We start from the raw sequence: 17,357 nt of genomic DNA, 5'->3' as shown, positions 1-17,357 counted from the left end.
TGCCCTTTGTGTACTGAAATCCACACAAGACAATTCACTTTAATAAATAGTAAATGTTAATAGAATGCAATATACACTTCAATTGGTCAAGAATAGTACAACATTAAAGATGGAAAATAAATTTTATGTCCAGTTATGAATCCAAAAGTTCAATGTTATATACAATTATTTTAGTCCATCCAAAAATCAAAATGAAATGTTACCTTAAATCCTTCAAGATATCCCCTTTCAATTGAGAAAAAGAACTTTACCACAAATATTGTTTGAAGACCGACAATTCTAAATATCCAGCAACTAGATTCCTATTTTCTTTCAAACTTTTCAAATGTGGATGTTACTTCACTATGTAAGTTGCCCTTCTAATATCCATTCAAATTTGCATAATTCAATATTATCCCCAGTTGTTTAATTGTTGAACAATCACTTATAGTGAAGTTCTGAGCTTTGGTCTGGTCAAATTGTTCATATCATACTATAACTTTTGTTCATTGATTCCTTATAATGCTTTACAAAAGTCATTTTTTTCTTAACAGTAAGTCACTTTTTACCATTAGGTTAACTCAAGGTTGCGTAAAATCTATTGTGCATATTTCTGTTATTCCACTCTTGTGATTGATCATTCTCACTTGAATTATGATTCTCAAACCAGTGTCATGTCACTTTGTATCATTGCCCTTGTGCAGAATCTGTTATGATGTGTCTTAGAAATTGCTTACATTTTTTAAATATATGTAAGTTATTTAACAGGATTATATGTGCTAGCCTGCTTTACAGATCACTTAATTAAATCCATATGTAATACGTCCTTATACTTTTTCTAGAAGTTTTAGCCAAAAGGTGAAGTTAGAATATTCACTACAGGGGGAACCTGAGTTATTAACCCTTAGTTTTCCAAAAGGGAATCTATGGAATTTTCACTTGTGTTAGATGAATATTTATTTTGTAAGCATACAGTTTAAAAAGAATGTTTATTCCTGAAGTGTAATACTTTGCGATTTTATTTCCTAATTACACCTATATCCCTACACTTCCTTTATTTAACCTTACCCAATGCCTACAGACAGGAGTCCCAGGTTGAATGAAAGGTCAGTTGTTAAAAAAAATCATTCATAGGATGAGGGCATTGCTGGTTAGACCAGCATCCCTAATTACCCAGAGGGCAATTAAGAGTCAACCACATTGGAGTCACATGTAGGCCAGGTTAGCAATTTGCTAAATGACACTAATGAACCGAGATGGTTTTTTCTGACAATTGACAATGGTCATCATTAGACTCGTAATTCCAGATTTTTATTGAATTCAAATTCTACCAAATCCTGTGGTAGGATTTGAACTTAGGTCCCTAGATTAACAGTACAGCAAAAATACCATTAGGACATTGCCTCCCCCTATTTAAAATGTGGAGTTAACTGGTTAATTTAGTATGGAGGGGCTACCACAATTAACTGTACAGCTTCTGGGATTGGGAAGAATAAATTCAGACAAAGCTTTTGCTTGTGATCTTCATCTATTGAATTATTAAGAATAGTTTAGTTGAAAACCTTCATCCACAGAATTACCTTGTAATTACTAGTGAGCTTGAAAATCAATATAAACAGATCATTAAACAGGCATACAAATCTAAGAGGCCATAGAAAGATTGGAATGAGAATTCCAATGTGATGTAATGTGATAAGGAGACCTGTATGGAGGTTGTGACCAAGACATTCAGAGAACAGGGAGGGAAACATCTCTATAATTAAGCTATCGCTGGCTTAAATGCACTTGAAACAAAAGACACTACGTTCTTGCAGCATTTCACTGAGGATTATAATTTACAATTTATACATTTATAATATCCTGAATTTTATTGTAAAAACGTGAAATACATTTAAACTACACTATTCATCCACCATTTGCTCCATGAGTTGTCTAGTTATCAAATAAAGCCCAAAATACAATCCGTCATTGGCTGTGCATCAGGAACAAACTTCACAATACTGTGCATGCATCAAGAGAATGGTGAAACTTAGTAAACAAAGTGGTGACAAATGTTGTAAAAAGCAATCTAACCTCAGACAAAATGAGAAAGTATATAAGGTATGAGCAGGAAGGGAGAGTAATGTTTTGAGCTTTTGTGAAACAAAAGGTTCAGTTAGCATGACTCGGATCAGATAAGAACTTGCAGTAAACAGTGATGTGCTGGAGGCAAGGGTAGTGGGTTAACAAGGTGGAAAAACACTCATTATGTAAAGCCATTTAACAAGACAAAGAGGCATTCAGTATGTAAAGTCAGTTAACAAGGTGAAAACTATTCATTATGTGAAGCCAGTTAACAAGGTTAAGAACATTCCTTGTATAACAGCATATGTCTTAATCTTTACTATTCACACTCACTGATCGCAGTGGTCACCCAATCAATATGTATGTTGCCTTATCTGGATGCTCCTCCCTGCAAATGACTGTATAATTCATTAAGAAACTGCTGTTCCAGAGAAGACCAAGAACTCATGTCTCTGTGCACATGGGCGATCATTCTGTCTCCCTCCAGGGCCCGGAATAAAGATGAAGGAGGTAAAACTATACTATCTCTAAGTGTTTTGCTTCGACTGAGGCAGGACCAGGGACAACAATATTGGCAGGATCCAAATGAATAGTTACGATTGGACGGTATCAGCATTCACCTGGAGCATCGGTGTCTCAAGACAGATGGGCCCACAAGGTAAGATTTTAAACCTTGGTCCCTCTCAATATTCCTGTGTGCCAGAAATGTTCCCCTCACTCGATCGCTGTCTATTCTATGGACTTCTTGAACGGTAATTAGTTCAGTCCAGAGACACAGTTTTGCAAGTGCACGGACAAGCAGAGATTTGAGTCCTCTGTGCTGTATTGGGGTGGGGGTTAATTGAGGTTCAAGTCCTTTGTGCTTTATTGGGATTCGAGCCCCCTGGTTTAAGTTGAGGTTCAAGTCCTCTGCACCGGAGTGGGATTCAAGTTCTCTATGTTTAATTGAGATTTGAGTCCTCTGTGTTTGATTGGCGTTTGAGCCCCTGTAAGGAGTAAAGTGATAAAGGGGTTAAATTCCCCTAGTGGCAAAATTTGAGGAACTGAGAGTCTTTGTTCAGGGAGAAGAGAGTGGCTTAGACTGCGGCGCCATGTGGTGCATTGAGAGGGCTTTATCTTTTTATTAGTATAATTTCAATGAGAGGGTTAAAAAAAGTGAGGAACGCTGAAATTAAGGTTGTACTAATACTTGGATTGAAAAAGGAAAGTTTCAATGTAAATTGTGCCATGCTGAGAGTGTTTGATGTTTAAAAATTTTGGTCTGTTAAAATACTGGTTTAGTAAGTCCTTTTAAGGAACTGTATTGCCTTGTTTGAATCAGGATCTCAATTAGCATTTTGTGGGCTGTGGGGCAGATTTTGTTTTTACATTGAAATTGTGCAATATTATGACCTCCTTAAAATTATCAAACTTGTATCCTTAAAACAAATTGATTGCCTTAAGCCCCTGATTTGTTTGAAATGCTACAATGCCTGTTTTAAAAAAAAGTGGTCATGCTTTAGCCAGACGAGAGTATTGTATTAAAATATCTTTGCTGCTGTGCTTTTAATGCAGTTTTCACAAAAAGACTGCATCCTTAGTTTGATGTTTTGTTAAGATTTTCGATAGAATATTAGAACTTGAGGCTGAGTTGTTTAAATTCTTTTCAATTACTGTTAAGACTTCATTGGCCCCCTTCATATTGCAAAGTTGTCACTGTAATTCCAACTGTTTTATTTGGGAAGTTTCATTTGGAGAACATTTTGAAATATTCAGCATTTGTTTCCCACAAATATTTGAGATTTAAATCTGAACTGAAACTGCCTCTTCAATTGCTAAAGCACAGGAAACATTGTTTTCTTGCTGCTCCAGACCAGTTTGTTAAAAGGAAAATAATGTTTGAATAACCTGAATGGGGTCCCTGAGGGTTTGATTTTAGGACCATTGATTGTTGTTTATAATTAACTGTTAGGCAGTACAATTTAGATGTTTATGGATTGTACAAAACTTGATAATGTCATAAATAATGAACAGAGTAACAGACTTCAAGAATTCAAAGAAGGTTGACAGAGGCAGACAATTTAGCATAATTAAATGTGTGACTGTCTTCATACTGATAACCACCTTGGCAAGGAAGGAATGAGAGAGGAAATGCAAAGATACTTTCAGCAGTTAACATCTTCTCTAGTTTCTCCATTCACAGGTAAAGCACACCTTTGGGCCACTGCCTGCCCCTCCACAACTTGATCCAATGGATTCAATCAGCTCCCAATCATGAGCACAAAAAGTGAAGCAGCTAACAACAGTGAAGAGGAGGTCGGTACACTTATTGTCAGTAGTCTTCCTCTGGACACACCATGTGAGCTTTACCTTCTCTTTCGACTATTTAAGGCATATGAAAGTTCACTGATCAAGCTAACATCAAAATAGCTAGTTGGCTTTGTTACATTTAACGGCAGAGTGGGAGCAGAAGCAGCAAAGAATGCTGCATTCACCTAGCCTGCAGCTGCAGTTGCTGCACTGCACGCTCAGCTGCGCTGGTATCCTCCATCTGAAGCATCTCTGCAAGGATGGATGTCTAGTCAGTTTTGTTAAGTATTTAACTGCCCTTATCCAAGAATTCAGATTGCTCCATGGAGTGATGCACAAGGACAGACTCCATTTTGCTTTCAGGTTGGATTTTACTGAAGGAGATTTCAGATAACTGACTTGTTTCCACTCGACTTGGAGGGGATGGAGTGGTCACTAAGGACTGTGGATTTAGGAACTTTACTGGTGAATTTTTTTTCCACATGGGAGGATTCTTCAAATTTTGCAGTAACAGATGAGTAAATGTTGATATTATAATCAGTGAGCTATGTATCAATAACTTATTTAAATACAGGTTTTCAGTCTTATGAAAACTGGTTGTACCATCTATGTGGTTATCATGAAATGATAAGGAGAGGATGAGGAAGTGTATAAGGTATGAGCAAATAGGGAGAGTTGAGTTTTTGTGAAACAAAGGTTCAGCTAGCATGACTCGGATCAGATAAGAACTTGTAGTAAACAATAAAGGTACTGAAGGTAAGGGTAGTGGATTAACAAGGTGGAAAAGCATTCATTATGGAAAGCCATGTAAACAAGATGAAGAGGCATTCAGTATGTAAAGTCAGTTAACAAGGTGAAAAGTATTCATGAGGTGAAGTTAGAAGTTAAGAAAATACATTGTGTAATGGCAGATGGCTTAATCTTTACTATTGACACTCGCTGATTGTAATGGTCACCCAATCAATATGAATGTTGCCTTATCTGGATGCTCCTCCCTGCAAATGACTGTATAATTAAGAAACTGCTGTTCGAGAGAAGACCGAGAACTCATGTCTCTGTGCACGTGGGCGATCGTTCACTCGCCCTCCAGGACCCAGAGTAAAGATGAAAGAGGTAAAACTATATTGTGTCTCTAAGTGTTTTGCTTCGTCTGAGGCGGGAACGGGACTACAGAAGTATGGAGGCTCCAGGTGAAAACTACATGAACTATTCACTATTCTGTAAATCCATTCTGAGTATCAAAATATTTTTCAAATGACCTTTTACTTCTGGTTTTTTAAAAAAGCTGTTTTCACGAGACTAAGACAATCAAACAAATGGTTATTAATTCCATAAGACTACTTTTTATTTATATACAGTATCAAATGCATTACAAACATACTGGCTGCACTAGACCTCACAAATTACAAATACAGTAAAGCAATCTTTTCTATATACAAATACATGTTTCATAGCAACACCACTTTTGAATTTGAAGACTTCAGGGAAGAGATCATTTTCCATACAAAAATATTTTGAAGTTCAATAAAAATAATTTTGTTTCATGAATTGTCAGTGAAGTTACAAATGAACATATGGTAAATATCTTTTCAAAGAGGTAAGTGATTTAATTAATGAACATTTTATAGTACAAATTCAGCAGCATTTAAAAAAAATCAAACTCCCTAGACTTATTAGCATGTGTGCAGTTAAGGTCTGCAGAAGCAGAAAAAGCTGTGGGCACTTTGACAGCTCAGATTGGAAAGTACCCATTTCCCACAGGAAATTGTATTTTTACAATACTATTATGAAGGCCTAACCAAACCTTAGTACACTTAAAACTAGGACCAACGTGTACACTTGTGCGTTTATGGGCCTAAAATATTTAATGTTCTGTAACCATTACCTGAATACCATTTCAAATAGCAATTACAGCATTTGTTTCTCCCCGAAAAATGATCTCTTCCTTAACAAGGGTTTGCTGCTCAGTGATGACATTGCACGGCAAAAGGGGTAACATTGTACAGCAAAAGAAATAACCACATACAACAGTCAAGGCTTGAAATTGCACAGCATTGGTTTCATCAACATTACCAGTATTTTTATTGGCAGAATCAGCTACTTGCACATCTCACATCTTGATTTAAACCACCTTCACATACCATATAGGCAATCAATACAAAACTTTAAACTAACCGTCGCTGACATGTCATGCTATCGCACTACAAATAAAAAGGCAATTTGTGCGCTACAACAGCATTTTTCTAAACATGAATCGAATTTAAGAAATTTTAAATCCAATAATAAATTTTGTTGAAAGCAAACTTTCACTTTTCTATTTATGTACTTGTGTATTCAGCTACACAGAACTGTAAAAGATTGCTGTAAATCAAATACAAATCAAATGAAATGTAATGGTGCTACCAAATTACCTTTGCTCAGAAGTCTCACACAATAAAAAGCTTCAACATGAACAGAACAAGACATATACATAAACAAATTAAGACATAACTGACAGTTTCACTTTATTAGCTACAAATTCCATGATATTAACCAGGAATAACAAGATCGTAAAATAAAGATTCAGAAGAAGATACAGCTCATCTTATTAACCAATGATTTAAAACGTGTCTAATTGTTTTCATAATTGACATGTTCTTTCAAACAAAAATTTTAAAAATGAACATTTTCCTGAGAAATAAACTTTTATTTTTGAATGGATAAACATTTAAACAAGTCTTGAGTTTACCAAAATGTTTTGAAATGTTGAGGAAATAAAGTGCTTGGTTCTTTTTGTGACTAACTCATGTTGTCATCACCATGAAGATATTCATTTGAAAATATTAACTCGTTTACAGTAACCAGTGAGCATTTTCTCAAGTGCACAAACTTTACACAAAGTGTAGGTCAATAGTGCAATTTAACAAGTGTATAATATTTGAAATGAGGACTTAGATACAAGTGAATGCTACTTCACTGCATTAAATGCAATTACACAAAATGGAGTGTAACTAGGGTAGATGTTTAGAAAATAAATTGTCAAACAATAATCAAGAAATTTGATAAGTGACTTAAGATTGCTCCCATAAACAAAGGATTCATGTATATCTGCATTATGCAAATTAATTTAACAGTTTTCCTTTGAAGGGCATCTGTTTGCTCATTCAAAAACTGCAAAATAGTCCATTTTGGAAGTAACTTTTAGTTTAAAATACTAAAATCTTGGAATATTTAAGTATAGGAGTGTCATTACTAGAACGGCTGCAAATGGTAATTATGGTAAAATTACTACTGTAATGTATAAGCATGTGGAAAAACTTTGCATTTACTACCATAAATTTTACCCCTCCAAACTTTCCAGAGTCAGAGGAGAACCATTTGAGTAACACAAAACTAGGGTGAGTATCATTAGTTTACAATTAACCTGTCACTGCAGTAATTTGAAATAATAAAAGCATCACATAACAGGATAGTGTCACAATATTACAGCATATCAGGTTCAACTAGAATTTCACCTAATATTCTCATAATATTTAAATCTAATGGCAACATTGATCGAGAAAGTAATTCTTATGGATTTAGACAGTATTAAAATTGTTAAGCAAGTTTTCCAGTCATTTAAAAAAACTGAAGAACCTAACAAACTGCATATTGGGCAATATTTTCCAGCACTTAAAACTTTACTACATAAAAACCTAAAGGCTGCAAATAAATATCAGATACTAAACTAAAATGGTAATAACATATAATCTTTGAATGGACTACTAAAAATGTAGATTACCTTATTTAGCTAGGCAAATAAAAATTAGTGCAAACTTTAAAGGGTAAAACTGTGCAAAGGTGCAGGATTTGGTCAAACAGTTAGGCACCAAGAGATCCTGTAGCCGTATAATAGTGCAACAGTTTAAGTAGTAAACTTACTGCGAACTAGCCATGTCAAAATGACCATGCTTTTGCATCTCCACATCCAAGCTCTAAGCATACAGTAAATATGACTATTTGCTTAAAGGTAGCATTTATTTGAATTCTGATTCAACCACTCATTTTTGTACAAATCACTAAATAGGAACAACTGAATTCAAGAGAATGTTATAACTTTGGCATACTCAGTCCATAAGTTTCAACTTTAATTAAACCACTGTATTCTACGAGCATCACAGTTTGCTAAATGAGCTTGTAAGACAAAATGTCTTTATATTTGCCATAAAGGTTATTTTAAAAAACTTTCGTACTAATTACAGTCAAGAAAATACCTTGTGTTCTGATCATGCCATTGCTAGAAATACTCCATAAAGAGCATTCTGCACCAAGATGACTACGGACTGACTGCTCAGTTGTTGCACAGGTTTGTTTAGTATGTAAACAAACCAATATCATCATGACTCAGAATTCTCCTTCTATTCATTATACAAATACTGTGACAGTCAGATTATAAAATCTACAAGACATTGCTGGAAAAAGGTATTTTGTTGACACTTTCAGCCTTGCAGGCATCAGGGGAATTCACAATAAATGCCAAATCGAATGGAAAACAAAATTTATACTAAATGAGAGAAGAGTGCTGATTGGTTGGCAAGTGAACTGTAATTGATAGAGGCATTACCATGGAGAAAACATGAGCTAAATGACGACTGACAGCTAACTGCCAAACTTTAAATTTAAAACCAGGGCCTGTTCGCTGTAGACAGAAAAACATACACAACGTACCTGATTCTCAAGAATTAGAATCCCTACAGTGTGGAAACAGGCCCTTTGGCCTAACAAGTCTACACTGACCCTCCAAAGAGTAACCCACCCACACCCATTCTCCTACCCTATTAATTACCCCTGACTAATACATCCACCCTACACATCCCTGAACATTATGGGCAAGTTAGCATGGCCAATTCACCTAACCTGCACATCTTTGGACTGTGGGAGGAAAACAGAGTACATGGAGGAAACCCACGTGGACATGGAGAGAATTTAATTCAATAAAATAGATAAGAGCTATTCTCTGGCACATTTCTCAAGGCATTGTCAACATCACCAGTTTAAAATTTGAACAAAACCAGACATTTAACTGTCAGTTATTGCCAAACTGGTGCATTTTCCATGGCAATGTCTCTACCTCTTGCCGACAACTCCTTCCTCATATATATATAAGAAATTTTCCTTGAATTCTGATGAGTACAGGATGGAAAGCTTTGAAAAAATATTCAAGGTCTGTTCTATCAAATGAGTATTTAATTCAAGGCAGTTCAGATCATGTAAAGTGTTTGTTAATGAGAAATATTAATATTGCAAACAACTTTTGATCACACTTTGTAAAACATCACTTAATTCGACCCTCAAATCTGTAAGCCATAAAATTGCACTCAAAAATGTGAACACCGCACTATTTTTACTGATTTTCACCAATTGACTTTTTAAAAAATAAGATATAATTTAGCAAAAAACACACTTCCATTTCACTGAATTGTTTTCATAATAGAATGCAAATGTCACTGGGTTTTGAAAAATGCATGTGACAAAAAATTTTGTTTTAAAGATCATACACACAATGGTTTGGATGGATTCAGTAAGTAATCACCAGCATTACCGAAAGATTTCTCAACCGTAAGGTAGATTGGATTATTAGCATCAGAATTTCCTGAATGCTCAAATATAAAAATTTGAATAACACAAACACAAAGCATAACTGTATGCCAGAAATTAACTAACTAGGTCCACATTGAGGAAGGCAATGAGTTAATTTTATCCATCTGCAAACTGCAAAATTAAATATTTGAATTTATTTTATTACATTAGTATAACTACCATTGAGAGCTCTAGATGGAAAATATTTACAATAGTACAATAATCTTATGGTAGAAGCAGCAAAAAGTGACAAAAAGATTAACTATTTCATCAGGAGAGCATTACAAAACCCTATTATTTCACTTAATAGAATTCAGCTGTTAGAGCAAAACCAGAATAACTAAAACTATTCACAGTGTGTTGTCGGTGGTTGGAGTTGGGCATGGGAGATAATTAGGAATTCAATTAAATTCCTGGTCACAAGCTGCAAGTGTGCTGGCTGGCTATAAGCAGTTGGTTGTGCAGTGACTTGGGGGGGGGGCAACTGTTGCTACAAATGGTGTCAAATATCCACCAATACTTACTGTCACTGGGGAAATTAAACAGTATGCAAATAAACAATGAAATTCCTTTGTTCCCTTTTCTCCCAAACAAATTAAATTTACAACCACTTCATTAAATTATATTCCAAAACATATCTTCACCCATAAACAATTGAAGAAAGTAACAAAACAATAATTAGGAAATGATTTCTAAATTGTAAATTTTCAACACTGCTTTAGTTTGTTGTTTTGTCACGATCCCAGCTGATGGTAATACTGGCTAAGCCAGGTCCCAGTTTGATTGACCAGAAGTTTTATTTTTCTGTTTGATTATTGTCATTGATCATATTCACAAGAGCCTGCCAATATACAAAATTAACAAAAGAACAAGGGTTTTACACAAAAAAACTTTTACTTGATACAAGGACTATTGAATCAATTTGATTATAAATGTCAAAGGTTCACCCTTTTACCCTAATGACCTTAAACATATTCAAACCTTATTGAAAAGTCAGACCCAATCTTCTACACAGTACCCTATTCCCTTTCTCCTCATTCTTTAAATCTGTTTAAACCCAAGAACCTTTGACAACATTCAATGTTTTGACTCAACAACTTTGTAACAGTACAAATAAAGGATATCTACTTATCCACTTTTTAGTTACATAAGAAATGACAACATTGTGTCCACTGTGAGAAATACAAATTGATCGAAAATTCATTATGCATTGGCAATGCATCATGATGGGCTAATACCTGATCAGACAATAAGTTGAAAGCAAGCCAGTCAAGATAATTTCCAGTTAGATTTGAAAAGCTTTTCATTCTCCAAGACTCTTACTGAAAGTCTTGCAACAAGTAACAGTACAAATTCTAAGTCTGGATTGGACATAATGGACTCAAGAATAGTCTTTTAGCATTTAAACTTAGATGACTTTAACCTGGTCAAAACATTTGTGACTGAGAGAAAAGCTTATTATGCAATTCTAACTATTCAAATTATGATAGTTACAATTCAAACTATTCAATCTTCTGATGGTTTTTAGACAACTCTTAATTCTATTCTTACTGTATATTTTGTTATTTATGGATGAATCCAAAATAATCTTATTAATTTGATTTCAGTTTGAGAGATTGGCAGAAACCTCTGCAATTGGCTACAGCTATTTTTAAAGGAAGGAGGTTACAGAAATGGGGAGAAAGGAAACAATAGTTTGAACCAAATTTAAATTTTAAATAAAATTTCATCTTTTAGAAAACTTCTGGTTAACTGAATATTCTATGGTCAAACTGGAATTTTCTCCTTCAGAATAAAACTCATCACAAAATAAATGTAGCTCTAGTTATCCTCAACTATTATTTTGGTTAAAGAGTAACCCAAGTAATTATTCTAAGGAGTATGAAATATTTTTCTGGAATTGCAATATTAATTCTTAATCATTAACATTCTTTATTGCACTGAAACTAAATTTAGACTATTTGCCAGATTGTCTTCATGGATAATTGAATAGAGGAGTTGGGGTTAGGCCCCTTTTGGAATACCGTGTGCAATTCTGGTCTCCCTGCTAGAGGAAGGATGTTGTGAAACTTGAAAGGGTTCAAAAAGGATTTACAAGGATGTTGCAAGGTTTGAGCTACACGAAGAGGCAAAGTACGCAGAGGTTACTTTCCCTGGAGAACCAGAGGCTGAAGAGTCATCTTATAGAGCTTATAAAATCATGAGGAGCATGGGTAGAGTAAATAGACAAAGTCTTTTCCCTGGGATGGGGTGTCCAAAACTAGAGGGCGTAGGTTTAAGGTGAAAGATTTTAAAGGGACCAAACGGGCAACATTTTCACGCAGAGTGTAGTGTGTGTATGGAATAGAGTTTCCGTGACTACCTGGTCAGGTCCACACCCCTCCCCCTGTCCTGGCACCTTCCCCTGCCACTGCAGGAATTGCAAATCCTGCACCCACACCTCCTCCCTCACCATCGTCCAAGGCCCTAAAGGAGCCTTCCACGTCCAAAGTCTTACTGCACATCCACCAATATCATTTATTATATCCGTTGCTCCCGATGCGGTCTCCTCTACACTGGGGAGACTGGACACCTCCTTGCAGAGCGCTTTAGGGAACATCTCTGGGACGCCCGCACCAATCAACCACACTGCCCTGTGGCCCAACATTTCAACTCCCCCTCCCACTCTGCCGAGGACATGGAGGTCCTGGGCCTCCTTCACCGCCGCTCCCTCACCACCAGACGCCTGGAGGAAGAACGCCTCATCTTCCGCCTCGGAACACTTCAACCCCAGGGCATCAATGTGGACTTCAACAGTTCCCTCATTTCCCCTTCCCCCACCTCACCCCAGTTCCAAACTTCCAGCTCAGCACTGTCCCCATGACTTGTCAGGAGTTGTCCTACCTGCCTATCTCCTTTTCCACCTATCCACTCCACCCTCTCCTCCCTGACCTATCACCTTCATCCCCTCCCCCACTCACCTATTGTACTCCATGCTACTTTCTCCCCACCCCCACCCTCCTCTCATTTATCTCTCCAGGCTTCAGGCACTCTGCCTGTATTCCTGATGAAGAGTTTTTGCCCGAAACATCAATTTTACTGCACCCCGGATGCTGCCTGAACTACTGTGCTTTTCCAGCACCACTAATCCAGAATCTGGTTTCCAGCATCTGCAGTCATTGTTTTTACCCATGAGTTGCCAGAGAAACTGGTGGAGAATGGTACAATTACAACATTTAAAAGGCATCGAGATGGGAATGTGAAGAGGTAGGGTTGAGAGGGACATGAGCCAAATGCTGGCAAATGGGACTAGATTAATTTAGGATATCTGATTGGCATGGATGAGTTGGACAGAAGGGTCTGTTTCTGTGCTGGACATCTCTATGACTCTAAGTCAAATTTATTACGGGGAGATAGTATCTTGGAAATTTCACTGGTTCAGTAATCCAGAGGTCTAGGCTATCCTCTTGGGACAAAAGTTAAAATCCCATCATGGCAACTGGTAGAATTTAAATTCAATGAATTATCCTGAACTTGAGAGCTAGTCTTGGCAATGTTGATGATGAAGCTATCATTTATTAATGTAAAAACTTTTCTGGTACACTAATGCCCTTCAGGGAAAGAAATCTGCTATCTTTACCTGGTTCTGAACTGTATCTGATTCCAGATTGTCATCAATGTGGCTGACTCTTAATTAGGGATGGTAAAGAATGCTGATCTTACCAGTGACACCTATATGCTTTGAAACAAACAACAAAGATGCCATACTAATTGCTTACATGACCAAACATAGCCTTCAAGCTGAGATGGGTTTAGAGGTAGTGAAAAGATGGAAGGCATTCACAATTTTCAAACCATACATTCTGTCCTGATTTTTAAGTTTAATTTCTTTGCTCATTTGTATAGTGGAATCTGCACAATTGTCACTAGAATTCTGCTTTCCTACCAATGGTGGTGATACAGGATCTTTACTGAGACTAGGGTACAATTAGAAGTTTACATCCAAATGGATATATGCATGTGAATCAGATATAGAAAAATGTCACAAGACAATAATGCTTAATACTAAAGAATTTTCAGTTACAGAAAAGAAATGTCAATAAATAATGTTTACCATGAAAAACTGCTACTGATGCTTGCCTGTCCAGCCAAGCAACAGTCAGGATTGTAGGGAATACCTGAAACACTCAACCTGTCTATCTGCTCTACGTTTCTATAAAATCATGGCCAACCTTCGACCCCAATATAATTTTCCCACACCATTCCAATATGTTTTTATATCTATAACATCTAGAAAACAAAACACCTAGCTAATGAGACCATAGGAGCAGATAATTACAAAGGTAAGCTGGTAAACACTGGATCCTTAACATAAGCTGAAATAATATACCAACACTTCAAATGCAAATTGAAACAAAATTCTGCTTAAATTTTCTATAAAAACCAGAAATTTATCAATCTCCGCAGCTTTTTTAAACTGTCACCATACACAGATTGAACCCAGAACTGACTACAGTTGATAGTAACAGATTAATCATAAAACTTCCTCTAAAATGTAACTACAACAGTTTTGAGAAGACATTCAGGATGAGAAAAGGAAAGTGGCCTCAGCATGCATGGTAATGTGATAATTCTCTTCCACTTATGAAAATTACAGAATACTTAGCTTTCTCGGTGCCATGTGCTTGATTAAAAATAAACCACTATACAAGTACATATGAATGTTAATATCAAAATTGTTGTGATTTAGAACATGCCTTTTAAATTTAGATATAGCTTGTAATTTTAGAAATGAAAGTTTAGCTGCAGAAAATGGGATAAATGTTACTAAAGCAAGTTTGAACCGTATTGTATTTGAAAGGCTAGCGTCATGTCTTTAGCTAGAAAGACAAGGTAATGAGAATGCAAACTGTCCCCAGGTTGCAAACAAGAGTAATGTCTTTGTTTTGGGAATTCGTTTAAGAGGTGAGAGGAGAATGATTTAAAAAACAATGAAGAGGCAAATTTTTTACAGAGTGGTTCGCGTATTGAATGAATTTCCTGAAAAAGTGGTGATTGAGGTACAATTACAACATTTAAAAGACATTTGGATAGATGCATGAATATGATTGGTTTGGAGGGACATGGGCCAGGAACAGGCAGGTTAGGCTAGTTTAATTTAGGATTACGTTCAGCACGAACTGCTTGAACCAAAGGGGCTGCTTTTAGCATTCAGTAAATATGTAAAGGTTGAAAAACACATTTATTTCATAAAATCAAAGAATGATTTGTAAGTGAGCAATTGGATTGAATTATCTTAGAAAATGGATAAGAACAGGTTGTGTCATCATGGAGAGGGATGAAGCTTTGAAAGGTTTCCTGTTTTCAATTTGAGTGTTTGCTGAAAAAGGTTCTAGTTGTAATTCAAACCAGATTAGGTTTATAATTCAGGGTAAACAGACAAAGTAAATAACAATTACATTAGACCTGCACTACAAGCAGAGTAAAAACCAAATTTATTTACTGACCATGTGGAATGTGGATGAGTTTTTAATGTTTGAATTTTGTGTGGGAATCTTAACACTTGAGTGGATTGTAGATCCTTCCATGAGCTTCAACAGACAAAAAAAAATTAGGTAGCTAAATTAGCATGGAAGTATTGAAAAGTAACCAAAACAAGGGATCCACATCAAGAGACGCTAAATTAAACTTTTATGTCTGAAAAATGCTGATTCTGAGAATTTTCCAGAGGACTTTGGCATAGTTGGTTCCCACACAAGTATGGAAATTCTTGAGATATGACTCTATGTATCAGATCTAAGCAAACTAGACTGCCCAACTGTTGTAAGCTGCGGTATTAATAAGATCATATTTAGTTTGTTCTGTTCTTTTATAAATAATAAAATCTATTTTGCTTTTAAAAAGTGGAGTCTTGTGGTGTGGATCTAAATGTTAAAGGGAAGTACATACTGATTTCCAGAAATAAACATTAATGGCTCATAACTGATCATATTAATTGATCTGCACAGTTTATAGTATTTAATTACATTTTAAGCTAGTAGTGATTTAATGGGAGCATACAAATACATAAGTTTTAAATTTTGATGCTCTCACAACTTTAAGTAGGTCAATAGCATGAGTACCTGCAACTATGTTGTGTAGTTTAATATACTAACATACAAAGTGACAATTTAAAGCAATAGCCCATTTCTACTCACTGTCTATACAAATAAACTGAGTTAAATACGCAGAGATTCAACATTTGAACTAATGGCATGGTAGATTTGGATAGAATTTAAAGTGGTAAAACAAAACTTTCAAATAATGAAGGGAAGGGAAATATTAGAACTATTAGGATCTATGAACAGTGGTCAGTTACGACAACTTTCTACAAATTTCCAAACTCATTAGCCCCTCTCCATGCCTTTCATTTCATGCTTCTCCATGGAATCAAATTACAATAAACTCAAACCTCAGTATCATTTTCATGTTATTTCACACAAGGATATGCAGAAAGCCACAAATTATTTTCTTTCTGCACTTTCCTCTCCCACCCTAAATTATTCAGGCAACACCTGAAAAATGAAACAGAGAAGTTTTAAAGGTTTAATGGATTTTAGTAAAGACAAACCTATTGATAACATCGGAAAAGAAATGAATTTACATGTATGTAACAGCATATTTTTACATTCTAAACAATGGTTTCCTTTCAAACGCCAAAAATGGTGATCAGATACATTTCCAAATTCACTTTTAGATATGCAAGATTGTATACTGATTCAGCTTGTTTAGAAAACACAGAAGTTTTTTTTTAAAAAGATAAGGTCACTTTGTTACAATGTTCTGCTGAACAACTCTTTGGGGCTCATGATGCAGTGGTAATGTCTCTACCTTTGTAGAGTCCTACATACCCCAAAGTTGTGTCATAGCATGTCGGAATAGGTTGATTAAAAATAATTAGAAGGCAGAGAAGAAAATTAAGCTGCTAAAAGGTTAAATAAGACAATTAAGTGCACACATTCACCTGCATTCTCACTCGAAGTGAATGACAAATTGTCCACACAATTAACAGGAATGAAAATAACCTTGTGAAATGGTGTGGCTTCTGATCTTGGGGCAACACAGTGGCTCCGTAGTTAGCACAGCTGCCTCACAGTGCTAGAGACATGAACTCGATTCCAGCCTTGGACAACTGTCTGTGTGGAGTTTGCACATTCTCCCTGTGTCTGCATGGGTTTTTTCCGGGTGCTCCAGTTTCTTCCCACAATCCAAAGATGTGCAGGTTAGGTGAATTGGCTATGCTAAATTGCTTGTAGTGTTCAGGGATGTGTAGATTAGGTGCATTGGTCAGGGGTAAATATAGACTAATGGGGAACGGGTTTGGGTGGGATACTCTTTGAAGGGTCAGAGTGAATTTATTGGGCTGAAGAGCCTGTTTCCACACTGTAGGGATTCTATGATAAATGTCC

The sequence above is a fragment of the Chiloscyllium plagiosum genome, chromosome 32, assembly GCF_004010195.1.
Source record: "Chiloscyllium plagiosum isolate BGI_BamShark_2017 chromosome 32, ASM401019v2, whole genome shotgun sequence".
In the NCBI taxonomy this organism is placed as follows: Eukaryota; Metazoa; Chordata; class Chondrichthyes; order Orectolobiformes; family Hemiscylliidae; genus Chiloscyllium; species Chiloscyllium plagiosum.
The sequence above is the reverse complement of the archived record's forward strand: the minus strand, read 5'-3'. Positions refer to the sequence as shown.